The sequence below is a fragment of the Uloborus diversus genome, chromosome 4 (assembly GCF_026930045.1).
Source record: "Uloborus diversus isolate 005 chromosome 4, Udiv.v.3.1, whole genome shotgun sequence".
Lineage (NCBI taxonomy): Eukaryota > Metazoa > Arthropoda > Arachnida > Araneae > Uloboridae > Uloborus > Uloborus diversus.
This window is the reverse complement of record NC_072734.1, coordinates 257,738-273,930: the sequence shown is the minus strand read 5'-3', so window position 1 is coordinate 273,930 and position 16,193 is coordinate 257,738.

Below are 16,193 nucleotides of genomic sequence, written 5' to 3'. Positions count from 1 at the left end.
TGGCGATATATCGCCAGTCTTTTGGTCGCCAAGTTTTGTCGCCAACTTGGCGACAAATTTGGCGGAGTTTTTTTTTTGGTTTCAATTTGGCCATTGTTGGTGATATTTAGAGAATAAATATTGAATCACATTAAAATAGCGAATAATGGGGAAATGACATTAAATTGGAGTAAAAGGAAGTCATGTGATGCACACATCAGCTCGTTAGTTTTCAAAATCGCGACTTGGGTTCATTCTGAGCTCTGCGGGGCTTAGGGGGTTAAGAAATTCAAAATTGTAGCACCACTACGAAATAGTCGAAGAATTTTGCCGCATTTTAAGCCATAATAAAAGATTCTAGCTCAAAACCCGCGAGTTCGGTGGATTTTTGCCCACTATGCCACACTGTGCGGCGTATAGGGTTCGGAGATCGAAGTACCTGGTCACTTCATATATTTTGTGATTCTAGCCAGCATGCATATGCAACGGTAATTTTTTTGAGGTCTGAGAGTGAAGGGGAAATATTTGTCAGGTTTGTAGCAGCCAAGTCAAGAGTTGCTCCATTAAAAGGAATTACTATTCCGCGTCTAGAGCTTATGTCGTGTGTTTTAGGTGTGCGCCTTTCTAAATACGTGTCGGAAGCACTCGCATTACATGTAGCGAAATGAAGGGATCAATAAATAAAGGTGTTAACTGACATTTAAAAAAAAAAAAAACGAGTTTTGTTGATGGATGAAAGTTTTAAATAATTATATTTCATATAAGCTAGCATTGAAAGTTCTATTCTGTGTATTTCCTGAGATTCTAGATGATAAAGGTGTTATATAACATAAAACCGTAAATTTTCTAGTGGTTAAAAGTGTTTTCGTATGTTAACACCTTTATCCACTAGAGGGCACAGTTTTTCATAGAGTAAGCACCGTTTTTGATTCGAACGTTGGCAGCAAACAGCTGTTGAGTTGATTCCTCCTGACTGATCTGTTTGTTAACAGTACTTTCTGAACGTGATTTAGCTATTATTTTCTTGTAATAGCATTTTGCGCTTTATTGTGATAATTAACATAAGATACATTTTGTCAAGAGAAATAATATCAAGGGCAAAGTTATTAGTTAAAATTGCCAAAAGTATACTTCACAAGAATGAAGATAATGATGAAAATATTGTGTGTCATGATAGCCTACAAGGTCGTGAATTTGGGAATTCATCAAATTGTCCAAACAGTAAGTCAACTAAGTAATATCTTTTGTACATTACTTGAAAAAGTTAAATAATATTTTTAAAACAATGTATATATAGATAGCAGGAATGAAAGTAATATTTCCTATTAGATTATTAATGCAATAGAATAGAATTTAGAATATAATAGAATAGAATTTAGAATATAATAGAATAGAAGTAAGACTAGAATAGAATAGAATTAAGAATAGAATAGAATAGAATTTAGAATAGAATGGATTATAATTTAGAATAGAATTTAGAATAGAATGGAATAGAATTTAGAATGAAACAATAAATATACAGTGACATATTTTTGTTTTTTTCTTTTCAGAAAATGAGGAAGAAATTTCTATATCTGATGAGAACATTTCTGTTGCTGACTCAAGTGATTATAATGTACACAATAGTGAAGGATTAGAAAAGACAGACTCATCTGATGAACATATCGAGATAAGTCCTACCAAGAAAGCAAGAAGAAAGGTTTGTGAAAGTCCTGATATTTTTGATATTCAACATGAGGTATGTGAAAACTTTATTACCGATGGAAAAGTAGACGTATCACCTTCTCCTGAACAATTTGAAGAGTTGACTGAAATGCCCTGCTCTAAGAAAACATCAAGAAAAAGAAAAAGAACTCCACATGCATGGCAGCGAAAAAAAGCAGCTACGGCTGGGCAGAAAGGAGAAGCTTATGTTTTCCAGACAGGCAAATTAGTACCAGCAAAATCAGTACGTACAGGTACTCTGTGCCAAGTTAAGTGTCGTTTACAGTGTTCCTCTAAATTCAGTATTGATGACAGGACTTCCATACTAACTGAATTCAATAAACTAGATGTGAATGCTAAAAATTGTACACTTTTTAATAGTACTGAAATTAATAGCATTAAAAAACAGAGCACAAGTGCTAGGAAAAGTAGGGCAGCTTCATACAAATATTATGTCACTTTCGGCTGTCAAACTATAAATATTTGCAAGACAGCTATGTGCTCTTTGTATGGTATTGGGAGAAAAAGCTTGATATCATAAAAAACAGTATTTCAAATGGGTTGTCAGCACCACTACCAGATAAAAGGGGCCATCACAGTTCAAGACCACACAAAGTAGAAAATGATGTGAAAGCATACACTGTTAAAAAAACCTGAAAATTCAGGTAGTTTTCTGACTGATTTTAACAGAATATTTCCGTAATAGCTTCAAAACGTATTTTTTCCTTACAAAAACAGAAATATCACGAAAGAAAATATCAAAAACGGAATTTTTCCATTTTTAGGGTTGCCGCTGTGCTCTACTTTGTTAGTATTCTGATTAGCCTTCAAGTTATGAGAAACGTCACTTTTTGATTGTGCTTATTAAATCGCACTGTTACATGTTGCTAATTAAAAGCTTATTTAGATAACATCTCAGATGTTGTAGACAAAATAGATAGCTTGCTATTTCATGTCTGGAGAGTAATATACTCGTATGTCGAAATTGTTTTTACTCCTTTAGGCTTTGTAGGTTTGGAAAAAATGATCGCGCCATTTTCAGTCAGATGTATTTTGATCCCCCCGGTGATTTGTTGTGGATTTTACTGAGTCAGTATCAGAATATTATTGCGGTGTATTATTTTGCTCAATACTTCGAACAATTCTATTCGTTAGTCATATTGTGTTTCTAGCGGTGAGAATAGTTTTAGGATCTCGTGTTATCCATTTAAAATAAAGGCTATTTATTGGATTACTTGTATCCAGAGGCAATGGAGATACTTAAATTTAGCACCGCTGGTCACATGTAAGTATTGTTGAATATCTTTGTATATGTTAATATACAAATGTATTTTTCTTGTTAATATGCATTTGATAGAATTCCGATGGTAGCTGATTTAAAATTTATAGAACTATTATAAAGTTATTGTTTTTGCTCTAACGCATTGTATTCTTTTGAAAGTCATTAAAACATTAAATGCCAACATTTCGTATCAACCGGAGATTATCGTGGTTACGAGTAAGACAGAAAAAATCACTCAGTTTTTTTTTTTTTTTTTTTGACTGATTGAAAGTAAACATTTTAAATCTCTAAATAAAAGTATTTCTTGCTGTTATATTTTTTGAGAAAAGGCATAGTAGATTGTTAATCTTTGAAAATACGATTAAAATTTTGACAAGAATAAGTTTTCTTGACTACTTAGAAATCTGGAAACATTCATTACTCCTTTCGGGATTTCATATACAATAATAAATATAAATTACTTTATTTTATTAGGATCTCATCCAACAACTTATTTGAGATTATTGCAAGTTTCTTGTAAAAACATTTCGGGTAAAACGAACTGATTGATATGTTTCGCCTAAGTATAATGATTATGCACTAAAAATCTATGTTGCTATTCCAATGAGTGAAAAATGCGGAAATCACCGGGGGGGGGGGGGGGGGTATACATCATCTGAGCCAAAAATTCTTCACGTGTATGTCAATGATTCTGCTTTTAAACACAGTAAATTGGTATACTCTCTAATCAGGTATATTATTCCATGATAAAGTCAACAGGTTTTTAGTGGTATTTTATTTGACTCATTCTTCAAATAAAAATATTCTATTTTTCGTATATGCTTTTCCATGCCACCTCAGACAATGTACGACGAAGAGAATATCGAACAGTGTCAGCAGGGACAATTGGTGTCATAATCAAATCTATCAATTTTTCTGCTTGTACTATTTGATTAATTTGATTCATCTGAAGGTGTATGGTAGGTAAGTTATCAAGCAAAATTTTCACTTAAAATATATTTTAGTAATAAATACAAATTAAAAAATAATAGTTTTTGAATGGTTATCTATTTTTCTATTATACATATATCATTTTAAAGATAGAATTAAAAAACGAGAATGAAATTTCAGTAAAATATGTGAAAATGAAAAACGAAAACGTTAGTTAAATTTTGCGCGTGTGAGTGTTTTTTTAAAAATAGTATTGAAACTTTCTCTGTGATACAGGGGCGATTGTGTTCCGGTATTTTACCGGATTTCCGGTATTTTCATCTTGAATTCCGGTATCTACATCTTCGAAAATACCGGAACTTCTATATTTTCAGAAAAACCCACTTTAGTAAAATTTAGGGCGATGTTTAATGAAACGAAAAAATCCAAATTGAAGACATTTGGTATAAATATAAAGCGCAAGCTACGGTCATGTTTTGTAAACTGGGGGAAGGTAGGAAGAGAAAAGTGATAAGAGCTTCGACTCCTGTCTTAGTTCTTTATGGCAGTTGGAGGAATTGATCGTATGCAAATATTTTCTTTATTTTATGTTCTGGTTTATGATCTTTATCTGTGTGCTTTCTGCTGTTATTGAACTAATTCTAATTATACTTTATCGTTATTAATATGCTCCTTGTAAATATAAATTAGTTTGTTTAATTAAATTTTACTAGTTAACTCTTACTTTTCATTTCGCTACTTTTTTTGTTTGATAAATTTATTCATTTGAACTTTGCATGTTCTCATTTAAAAAATGAGGTATCTGGATAAATCTGAAGATATTGGCTCCATCGATGCAGGAAAGAAGAACAAGTTTAATTGGGAATGGTTAAACAGAGTGGATTCCTACAGTGAAAAGATGGAAATCTAGTGTAAAAAAATTGATAGGGCTGGATTTTGGTTTTGTGTTTCTTGCAACAAGCCCTTTACATATGCTAATGATGGTGTGAAGGCATTATTGCAATGCAACATTCTTCTACAAATACTCATAAAAGAAACCGGGAATCATTAAAAAATGCTGGTGTATTAGGCTTTAGTGTATTAGTAAATGAATGTAATTAGTGGTTAAGGATTCAGATACAAAGGAGGAAAATAAAACATTCTTTGAAAAATTTTAAGAAATGAGAAAAATTAAAAGAATTTAATTCCCACCATGCACATGGACGTATGAAGTCCAACTAAAACTTCGAGTTTTAGCCCAAACAAATAACTATGTATCTAAATTATTTATATTATTTATATACATAATATGATGTGTACATACACGTAATGTGTATATATATGCCCATCAAATCACTTTTTCTTCTTGGAAAAAAAAGTTCAGGTATTTTTTCATGGAGTTACAATCACCCCTGGTGATAATTATTAGCAGACTAAGAGTTTTGAGAAATGTTGAAAGATCAGTTCTTTTAAAAGGTATCGTTTCTGATTTTTATGGGCATAGGCAACGCCGCGAACCTTTTGCCAGTTTTAAATAAATAACGGATACAAATACAAGCCTGTCATTCAAACTCTTCTTCCCCACTTCTTCCGGGATTTTAAAATATGATGTAATTGCATTTTTCATATTTTTGATGTGTATTCCTTGTAATGATGGGCATGTACAAATATATGTTTAAAATGTTCTCTAAGGGTCATTCCATGTCAAATCAACCAAAAAAAAATATTTTCAAATTTACCATCTCAGATTTTCATGATAATTTTAGGGCTCATACTGTTTGACAATCTAAATTCAGATCTACTTTTAAAAAAAATCTATATTTTTTGGTTAATGAGTTATTAATTTTTTAAATGTGTAAAAACTCACGTTTTTTTACTCATCTGTTGTGCTTAAAAATGCTACAATTTTAGTTCTATGGGATTAATACAGTTGTTTAACAGCTCATTTTAAAGAGAATTGCATGAGCTTTAATTTGACATGCAACTTGCAAATTTCTCTTAAATTTTTAATATTTTTTTTAAATTTTAAAATTTTAAATTTAAATTTTTTTTACAGTTAGTGCCCTTTAAAAATTTTGAAAAAAATATATGTTTTTTAATATGTTTTTTTAAATACATCCTAAAAATTTCAGAGTGGGTACATGATGGGATCAGCAGTTATAGCAAATAATGCAATGGTGCTACTTAGCATTTTTGTTTAAAAATTAAAAAAACAATAAATAAATAAAAAATACTTTTTTAAATGTACAAAACTATTTTTAACAATTTAAATTTATTGCAAAATATACATGTTTTAGTTTTTTTTAATAATATTATAAACATTTTGTAGTAAAACTATGAATAGTTCAATTAATTAAAAAACCTTTAAATTACAAAAAAATCTTAAATTTTGGTTATCTTTTATTCCTTTGAAGTTCAGAAAACAGAACTAGCACAGAAACTTCGAGGATGTAATTTTGAAATGTATAAACACAAAGTAGAATTCGATACATAAAAATACCTAAAGAAGCCTAGAGAGCCAAACCAGTTTGTTTGGCACTCTAGGCTTCTTTAAGAGGTTTTCCACCTCCAGCTCAGTCTCTCCTATGCCGGGCTGATGAGTGCTAATAAGCACGAAACTGCAGTCCTCGGCTGGAATTGACTGAGCTGGCGGTGTATTTTATGCAAATAGTTGAGTTCCTAAAACTTCAGTGATCTTAGTTAATTTTGTTTGGGGGTACTTCTTTTCACTGAGACGAATTTTTTTATAGGAGTTTCATCAATTACTCCAAGATTTTCATTTAAAATTTCAATAGCTTTAGACTTTTCTGGAGCTGAAATTTCAGTCTCATGACCTGTTTCACTCAGAGCTTCATCTGAACTTTCTTAATAATCTGAGGTAACTAAAGGTAATTTTTGTACAACTTTGCGGCAAGTATCACATATTTTATAGCCTTCAATTACTTCCTTATGATTTTTCTTTAATTTTTTTTCTTTAAAGCTTGGTTAAAAGGTCATTATTAAATTCCAATAAGCACTCTTGAAAATTTGCGCAAAAATATTTTAAAATAATCAACTTTTATAACTATTAAAATATGAGAACATCTATTGAAAAACAAACATTTAAGCAAAATTTAAAAAAGCACAATTATCAATACATCAAACACAATCTACTTTACTATTTGAAAGCCAGAATAAGAATGAACAGCTTCCTTCAGCTATTGGACTTACTGCGTCACACACCTGTTTGAACATGTCAGGGAGTGTTTCAACACGTGTGTAAACAAGCTGCTGCATGATCTGCCTGTTCTTTAAATGGTTTTAATGCATTTCATTTTCAATTTTTAATTATATTTTAATTTATATCATAATTTTGAAATAAAATGTTGCCAAATTAGAAATTGCTTAGTTAAAAATAAAATTAAAAAATAATTTTAAAGAAAATTTAAAATAAAAGTAATTTTAAAAAGTAAGAGATTAATTTAAAAAACATGATTTTAAAAAAGTAAAAGAAAATAATCTAAAAAAATGTCTAATAAAAAAACATATATATATATATATATATATATATATATATATATATATATATATATATAGTTACAAAAAAAGTGTCATTGCATTATTTGCTATAACTGTTGATCCCATCATGTCCCCACTCTGAAATTTTTAGGATGTATTTATTAAAACATATTAAAAAAACATATATTTTTTTCAAAATTTTTAAAGGACACTAACTAAAAAAATTTTAATTTTAAATTTTAAAATTAAAAAAATACTAAAAATTTAAGAGAAATATGCAAGTTGCATGTCAAATTAAAGCTCATACAATTCTCTTTAAAATGAGCTGTTAACCAACTGTATTGACCCCATAGAACTAAAATTGTAGCATTTTTAAGCACAACAGATGAGTAAAAAAACGTGAGTTTTTACACATTTAAAAAATTAATAACTCATTAACCAAAAAATATAGATTTTTTTTAAAAGTAGATTTGAATTTAGAATGTCAAACAGTCAATCCCTGAAAGTTTCATGAAAATCTGATATGGTCATTTTGAGTGATGGGTTGATTTGACATGGAATGACCGTAATTGACTGTAAATTTATGGATTCTTGTGTCTTGTAATCAATGTTTTGAAATTATTTCATACGCAGGTATACTAGCATTTAAATTAAAGCATAAAAAAGTAACAAATATTTATTCTCAAATCTAAAACTTGCTCTAAACGCATCTGCTGTTCACAGGAGCTTGGCGAGAAGCTACTCGCCAACAAAGCAAACGTACACAAAATACTTCAGAGCCGTTAAAATAATTACTAGTTAAGTAAAAAGTCTTTTTATGGAACTAAAATGTTATTCGCACTCATGATATACAATGCTTTATTACATTTACAGGTAAAATCACTATAAAAATTTTTAAAATATAGGCAACTGTGGGATATGTACTCGTTGAATGCATATATATGTTATTTTTTCTTTATTTAGAAGTAAAAAACATTCGTACATGCCTATGAAAAGTTAATGGACCTCCTGGTGTGGCTTTTTCTTCACAGTTTATAATGCTACAATACTGCACTATTGCTATAAACCTTATTTTTCCGTTCTACAGTTAAATATTTTTATCATTCATGGCTTCAGCTAATGGAAACTTCTTCAGCGGTTACGGTCAACTCCAAATTGCTCCCCAGGTCACATGATATTGTTGCCCTATCGGGATAGCAGGGTTGCACGCTCTCCATCTATTCCTTCTCAATAACTGGATCGACTCAGTTACCACTGGACAGAGTTCGTGATGCTTTCGCCTTTGAGGTCACCGCGGAATAGATTTATGCAATCCGCTTATTCTCCGGAATAAAGCTAAGACTTGGATAGTGTATACCGATGCGTACATTTAGAGTTGGTGTCATCCATAAGTACAGAAATCTTCATTCAAGCACTTCGGCGTTTCATAGCCCGAAGAGGTTGTCCGTCTGTTGTGTACACCGACAGTGGGACTAATTTTGTTGGAGCGCCAAGATGGCTGAGAAAAATCGATTGAAAAAAGTAATATCGCTGGAAGCGTTAAGCCCCATCACTTGGAATTTTATTCCTCCCACAGCTGCGTGGTGGGGCGGATGGTCGGAGCGTCTAGTTAGTACCACTTAGGAATTATTAGTGCGAGTCTTGGGACAAGCATCCGTAACCCATGAGGAATTACTTACTCTCCTATGTGACGTGCGAGTCGGTAATGAACTGTCATCCTCTAACCTGTGTCTCAAACGACACGGAGGATTTAACGCCTTTAACACCTTCTATGTTTATATAGGACATTAAATTTTCAGGTACCCCAGATTTGGACCTGTTAGATCGAGATAAACTTTTAGTACGCCAAAGCTTTTGCCAAGAGTTGCGGGAACAACTTCGAAGTCGTTTCCGCAGGGAGTACCTCGGACAATGAGTGCAGAGACATGGACAAACTCATTATTGTGAGCTGAAATTAGGGGACATTGTATTGATCGGAAGAGAAAATCTGAAGCGAATTAACTGGTCATTCGCGCGTACTCAGGAACTGTGTACTGGAAGAGATGGACGGGTAAGAGTTGTGAAAGTAAAAACCCAAAATGGTACATTGACACGTCCTGTACGAAAATTGTACCCTTTAGAAGTGTGCTCCTGTTTTAAAAATAGCATTATTTAAGTTTTTGATTCAAGCAAATCAAAAAGGTGGGAGTGTTGTGAAACGGATCAGAAAAGAACTTTGTACTGTTTTCTATTTTTAATTATTCAATTCTTTATTGTGATTTATGGAAATTTTGTTTTAAAGCAATTTATCTGGCAGGTGGCGCCAGATAAAATAATACCTTGTGTTGACAGGTCGTCGACTGTTTTTTTTTTTTTTTTTTTGTATTAGTTGAAGCGCAACTCTGCGCCAAGTGTGTAGATGGCGAGTATAAATAAAGTTCGTCTCTAGACAGTTTGAGCCCCCCCCCCCCCCGCCCAAGCATGTGTGCTTAAATAAAAATTTATGTGTATAAATGTTGGAGATTTTAATTATGCCAGTTTTGGAATCGGTTTGATTTGAATTTTAAGCTTTCGACTTTTCTAACAACATGAACTTAGTTTAAAATGTAATATTTAAGAGTTTTGATATCGTAATTCCCAAAACCTAAATACCGCCAATAACGGGGGGTCTGCGGTTCCTCCCCTAGAATTTTTTTTTATATTGAAGTCCAAAAAACGCAATGCTAGGCCATTTTGGTAAAGTTCAGGGAAAGGAGGGGTTCTGGGACTCTTACATCAACGTTTTCAAACCGATAATCCCAAAATCACAATATTGAGCGACCTTCAAGAATATTAGAGAAAGATGGGGGGGGGGGGGCGCTCTGGACTCTCCCCGAAATTATAGCTTTAAAAACGAAATTGTTGTCCACCTTTCATAACTTTTATACGCTTTTTGAATTCATTATCGAAGGGATGGAGTTCAGGAACTCTCCTTCGGCAATATTTCGAAATTGAAGTTCCAAAAACGCCATTTTAGACGATGTTGGATAATGTTAGGGATAAAAGCGTTTGAGGCTCCTCGCCATTAGTTTTTTGCCGATTTTAACCATTTTTATTGCAGCAATAAAATCGCTTGGGACATAAGATTTTCACTTTTGCATCATACTGTAATTTAGATATGATCGGAAAGTCTACTCAATGTAGCGCCAATAAACTAGAAAAGAAGGAAAGGTGGAGGAAGGGTATGCGCGACTAATTATAATAAACTGGCACCATTCCCCCACACAGTCTTCATTTGAAAAAGAATTCTTTCATAAGATAGCAGGTAGTGAAATTAGCCATAAAAAAACCACTTCAGTGAAGTAGATACATTTTTTAAACAAGGTACAATTTCCAATATTCATTAATTAAAAAACGCAATAGGGGAACTGAATTCTTACCCTAGGGAGGGCCTCCGAATCACATCCCTCTTAAGGCACTCAAATATAGTCTAAAGTGGCGTTTTAAATATTTCAGCATCGAAAAATTTTCGGATGAGATCTCCCGAACCCCTTTTTCTGAATTCACCACAAATATCCTAAATTTGAGTTTTAAGGCTTCAGTTTCTAATTTTTTTTCTAGGAGCAGTACCCCCCTTACCTATAAACATGACTTATGACCGCCTAAACGTTTTAATACTTTAATTTGGGAAACTTTTTGAAAGAAGCTTCCTACTCCCTTCCCCCCTTTAGTCATCCAAGGATAGTCCAAAACAGAGCTCTTAAAATTTCAGAAACGGAAATATTTCGGGCTGGGCGATGGAATACCCCCCCCCCCCCCCGCTCTCTTTGTATTTATTAAAGGCAGTGTAAGTTTGTGTTTAAGATTTATTATTCTATTGTAAGAGCAACTCCCCTCTTCACTTCGCCAAAGACAACCCAAAGTTTTAAGACTTTAGTTTCGAAAATGTTCTGAGAAAGATCCCCGAAGTCCCCTACTCTTAACTCACTCAAAAAACGCCAAAATAGCCTTTCAATACTTCAGCATGGAGAAATTTTCGGGGATGAGAGCCCCCCCCCCCTTGAACTCCTTCCCCTAAGTTCACTAAATTTGACTTAAACTTGCGGTTCCCCCTTTTCATCACCGAAGTTTTAAGAATTTAAGTTCTAAAATTTATTGAGAGAAAGTCTTTGAATTCCCTCTTCTTAAGTTCCTCAAAGATTATCTAAAGCTGAGTTCTGAATGCTTCAGCTTTGAATTTTTTTTGGGGAAGGGGGACCCCGAACCCGAGATGGTCTAAAGGTTCGTTTTTACGACTCTAGTTTCGGAATTTTGCCTAAAGAGAGCCCTCTCCCCCCCCCCCCTCTTGACATTGCCAAAGACAGTCTAAAAGTTTTAAGACTTCAATTACAAACACTTTTCGGGAGAGAGTCCCAAGTTCCCTTTGTATTAAGAAATTTAAGTATAGCCACAAATAGTTTTTAATACATCAGCTACAAAACATTTTCAGGTTAGAACACCAAAATCATCTCTCATCAATGCACCAAAGATTGCCTAAATTAGTGTATTAAAACTCCAGTTTCCGATTTTTTTTAAACCTCCCCCTCCCCCTTTTACATTATGAAAGACAGCCTAAACATTTTTGACTTTTAAATTTTTAAGAGTTTGCAGAAGAAAAATCCCGAACTACTCCTAGCTTCAAAAATGACTTTCAATTCAGTTTTTCGATATTTTATTATGGCTCTTGAGTAGGGTGGGCCGAAATAAGCCGAAAAAATGTTTTTTCGAAATCAATTTTTGGATAGCGCGCAAAAGTTGCGTAGTGAGCTAGTTAGCACTCACAAAAAATTTCTTGGATATTAAAAAAATATCTAGCCGGCGCTATTTGACACTGAAAAACCGAAAAAAAAAGAGAAAAATGAATTTTTGTCGAAATTTTTTTTAAGAAACTAAATTCCAAATATTTTGCTGGAATGCACCGAAAATGTTATATAATGAGCCAGTTCGAGCCCATAAAATGTTTCATTGATTTTAATGAGCATTTAACTGCTCCTTTCCGACATCAAAAATTGGAGAAAAATGAAAAAATATTGAATTTCTTTAAAAACCAATGTGAAAATTAATTTTTTAAATTAAATCATAGACTAACTAATTAAATAGCGCCATTAATCATAGTAATTATTATCACGCAATAGTATCATACATTTTCGAGAACTACATATCTAGATAATAAAATTTAAAAAAAGAAATCTTTAAATTTGATTTATAATAGCTCATGCATAATGAGTATTATTTTTTGGAACAATATTGTCCCTTGTTATCAAATGATGGAAGTTCTTTCCTAGCTTGAAGTTTAGCACGAATGTATCCATCTCGTGCAGTTTCACCACAAACTTTTATTGCAGCTTCGGTTATTAGTTTCACACAACGTTTCACAGCTTGCGTGTGACAGGGAAATTTCTCGAATGTAAACTCTGTAGAATGTTCTTTGCACATTTCTTTCCATTGTTGATCTTTTAGATACATTGTAAGAGGTGGCTCTGTTACAACACAGTTTGCCCAATCAACTAAATCAACATAATCAACGACTTCAAAATTGAGTTTAGGACGCTCAAAAAATCGTACACCATCCGAGCTCTTCGTCTTCTTATTTCTAGAGTTCAGAATGCGCCTAACAGCTAATTCCCGAATGTATTTTCTTGAGTCAAACAATACTGTCAACAGTAGCTGTTCAGGATGAGCGAAATATGCATTATTTGAGAGAACTTTGAAAATTATCTCCTTAACGTTGTCTGGAAACTGCCTTGCAAGAGAAATCATTTTCCAAAAATGTTGGGAGCGCTACTGGCAGTTCGGTTTCATTTTTATTTCAAACCACATTGGAGCATAAACTAAAATTACATACTTTACAAGCATTGTAAGGTTTTCTGATGGAGTTGGAGCATCTATATAAATATACAAGCGTAAAAAACGGTTTGTAGTTGTCAGCCATCGCGCTTGACTGACTGAGTTTGCCTGGGCTACTGTCAGCTACGCTTGAAGGACAACTACCATCTTTTACGGCAAGACAGATTCTATACGAATATTGTTGTTCAGTACTTAAATTTTTTATATCTTCCATGTCCAAAACCAGAAGATTGCAGTTAATTTTATCAAATTTGACCACCGAATTTTTTTTTCAATCTCTAAGAAGTTGTTCGATAGCTCCAGAATATGAATGTGGCCACTTTGTGCAACCGTCCAATTCCAGTATAAGATGCCTCAATGGCAACTCATTGTGGACATTGGACACAAGAGAGGACCCCTTTAATTGCTTAATTCCCAGCTGTGGAGGTGTAGAAATACAGCATTTCTTGTCGGGGGGTTTTGTCTCTTCAGTGGGTCATAAAGTCGAGAGGAGGAAATGGCTTGAGAAAAAGAAGAAACTTGCGTTCAATTCATTAATCAGTTTAAAGGACTTCAGAGGTTTCATATTTTTTTTAATACTCAAGGGCTCTATTTCTCAAAAATATATAAAATAGTTATAAAATAATCTTAGGAATAATAGAAGTAGTTGAGCGCCGTTTACTATCCAGGAGAAACAATTGGAACCGAAGATTAAAAAATTAGTATCTTATGTAACTATTTTTTATTTGAGTGTATGCATTTTTTAAAATTGGCGTACAAATGTCGCAGAAAATTGATTGAATTTTCACTGTTTTTTCTAAGTAACGTATTGCGTAACGTTTCAGTTACTTACTTATTTTGAAACTACTTTTAATTTTTTTTTTTTTTTTTCATTTTTCCAATGTTTCAGTCTTAAAGGAGCGTAGCTAAATATTCTACGAAATGTATAAAAGTCTTTGAGGATTTCAACTAATTCACTGACAGATACTTCTAATGTTTGCTGAAACATTAGAAGTATCAAACTTTTATTTTCGATTCAAACTTTTATTTCTTCAAACTTTTATTTTCGACCCCCCCCCCCCTTTTTTTTTGAAAAAAGTGCATTTTTGCCCTTTTTTTTCAGTTTTTCAAGGTCAAATAGCGCCGGCTAAATATTAAACAAATTTAGCGAAATTTTTTATGGGTAATAACGGGCCCATATAGCAACTTTTCCGCACTATCCAAAAACAGATTTCCAAAAAAAGTTTTTTCGGCCCACCCTACTCTTGAGTAGCCTAACCCCCTCTTAGATTGCCCAAAATACAAACGTTTTAGGACCTCAGTATCGCGGACTAACCCTCTTTGCAAGAACACCGTTTTTTCGCAAATTCGTGCTGGCGTTTTTTTTCTGTTGTTTTTCTCGTTTCCTTTTCTCTCCCCCCCCCCCCCCATAATTCCATTTTAGCGAGCGTTAGGTTGAAAGACATTGGAATTTAGTAATTCATCAAGTCTTAGAATATTTTACCAGAAACATGTCAAAAAATGCAGGAACAGTTGTCAGTGTTTCAAACCAGCTTGAAATCCCCCCCCCCCCGACTCTTTTCAAAATTCCCATTTTCATTAAAATGTTTAAAGTCCCTGATAGTTCCCATTTTGCCTGGTATGTGCACGCCTTTTGCTGTGGCGTAAACATTTTATAACCGTCAGCAAAATCATTCTCAATCGGTATTCAGATTCAACGCTAAAACATTTTTTGCAAAAAAAAAAAAAAAAAAAAACGCAAATGAAAAAAGAAACCGAAAGGATGATTGAAAATAGAAAGAGAAAAGGCTAAATTTTCAAATAGAGAGAGTAATTCTATAAATCAGAGAGAATAGTGAGCAACTCAGCGATCTGCAATGCAGTGAGTTAGAAATAACAGAGCAACCTAAAAAAAAGTTAAACGGCGGAAAATCGAGAAAATGTCGATGTAAATTCGTGGTTATGGGAACGGTACAGTAATATTAAAGCATATTTTTCAAACACTCAATTTTTCTTTTTTGAGTAAAAACTGGAACAAAGTCATCGAATTTCTTTCCGTCCCGACCTCCGTCTCGAAAATTTTGTCCAAGACGGAAATCCGTCCTGAGACGGAAGGTCTTGCACCCATGAATCACGATCTGTTGAGATGTACTTTCTTCGATGACGGTTCAGATAATGTTTCAGTCTGTTTTTCTTGTTGTTTTCTCTACTTTTTTTTTTTCAATGTCCTGAAGTCCAAAGCTAGAGAGCAACTCATTATTGAGGTGTCGTTTATTACACGATTCGGAAAACCGCTTCTTCTGGGGCACTCTGATGTTGAGAAGTCAAATATAATCATATTGGTCTAACTTGTCCCAGAGTCATTCTAGTTCTCCAATGAAGTTTAATAACATGAACACAATTCATTAAACTCACCGAAAAAGTGCACAGCTGAACTTTTTAATCCGTTACAACTATGGATTTCTTCTTTTGGGTTTTCCGTTAGTTTTATTAGAACCTGCTCATTTCACAAGTATGCTCACAAGCTATAAGCGAAAATGTATTGATACGCATAAACCGTGAAATTTCTTTCAGCGCACATAAAAAATTCTTTGAATACATTCCCTTTTTCAGATCTGTTGTAAATATAGGAAAGCCTTTTTTACGTGGAAATCGAGACCTGCTAGTAAAAAAATGGAAGCATTTTGGTAAATGTTTCCTGGTTTATCCACAATTTCCATTCTTTCTGCTTGAATGATTTTTCAATAAGTATAATCATTCAATAATATTGCAGTTATGGTGTGCAGAGGGGGGATCCTTTTCATTCTTGGTTTCCCACAGAAGCTTTACGTTTGATATGATGAACCTGGACAGTTACATTTTCCTTTGCAAAAAGAATGAATGAACTCTTATATATATTTTCCATTTTTTCTTTGTTTCTCTGCTCGCCCGTCTTCGGATATTTAAATCTCATTACAAATTCGTCTGGTCTCAAAAATATCTATTACGTGGTAGGTTA